The sequence below is a fragment of the Echinops telfairi genome, unplaced genomic scaffold, assembly GCF_000313985.2.
Source record: "Echinops telfairi isolate 266 unplaced genomic scaffold, ASM31398v2 ScPeMD7_7469;HRSCAF=8507_1, whole genome shotgun sequence".
Taxonomy (NCBI): domain Eukaryota; kingdom Metazoa; phylum Chordata; class Mammalia; order Afrosoricida; family Tenrecidae; genus Echinops; species Echinops telfairi.
The window spans coordinates 131,532,056-131,533,318 of record NW_022111373.1 but is presented as its reverse complement, the minus strand read 5'-3'; positions in this window follow the sequence as shown (position 1 = coordinate 131,533,318).

The following is a 1,263-nucleotide window of genomic DNA, read 5'->3' as shown; positions in this document are numbered from 1 at the left end:
CAAGACAGAGAAACCCCTCAGGGCCAACAATGAGAATAGAGATACCAGGAGGATTAGGGGAAGGTTATAAATTACAAGGGTTTGTGGGGGAGGGGCAGGGAGGGAATGAGGAGCTTCAACCAAGGGCTCAAGTAGAAAGAAAATGTTTTGAAAATGATGATGGCAGCAAATGTACAAATGTGCTTGACACAATGGATGTATGTATGTATTGTGATCAGAGCTGTATGAGCCCCCAATAAAATGATTTAAAAAAATGGCTAAACATTTCCTCCACTTGCCACATAGTTGCTTACTTTTCTCTGAATCTTTGAAGCAGCTTGGGAGGTCTCAACACCAAGGCTTCTTTGTGGCAAGTGTTTGCAGAAATAAACTTAGACTTTCCCGAATCAGCCGGGTCTCCATATGTGACTGAATCGGTGACAGCCATCCTGGACCCCAGCTGCAGCACCAATTGTCCTTGAGCCGTTACACATGTCCGTTCATCTTCTTGCATAGCTTTATGTGCTAATGCACTCTGAGACCATTTAAAATCATCTGATCTGGTTATTTTCCATGCTGCACATTAGGTATTTTAGACTTTCCTTGCATCTGAGGAAAAAAATGAGGACACTCACTATTGTAATTTCTGTATGTTTCCTAAGCTTTGAATTCTTTTCCAGCACAAAATGTTTACTTTATTACTTCTTCAAGCACATATTTTCGACTACACTAATTCATATGTATGGGACATGGTTAAACTATGACTTACATCTGTGGGTTTTCATAACCTTATGATATTTAAGTTGTAACTGCCCTCAGATGGAATCAAATCAAGCTTCTACAACATTTAGATTTCCCAGAAGAGCATGAATGTTTGATCATTTTGGAATAAAAAGTTATCAAGAAAGTTGATGTGATATGATTTCATTTAAGTATTTATAGCGTGAATATATGAACTCAAAATATTTGCTACCCCATGTGACTCAGACAAAAATTAAATTCCACAGCAACGGTTTCATTTCCCATTAGATTTAAGCATTTGGTGCATAATTTTTAATTTGAACCTTCAGTAAAATTAAAATGTTTAGTTCTTAACATAATGGCAAGCATATGCCAATTATTGAGCAGTGCTGTGCATCCAGGGAAGAAGACTAACCGTTTGGGGAAGGTGACAGATACTGTATGATTTCTGTTGCTGTTGGGTGCTAGCCAGTCGATTCTGATTCACAAGGACTCCTGTGTCCAACAGAGCGAACCACCGGCGGGGCCTGCTCAGTCTGCACC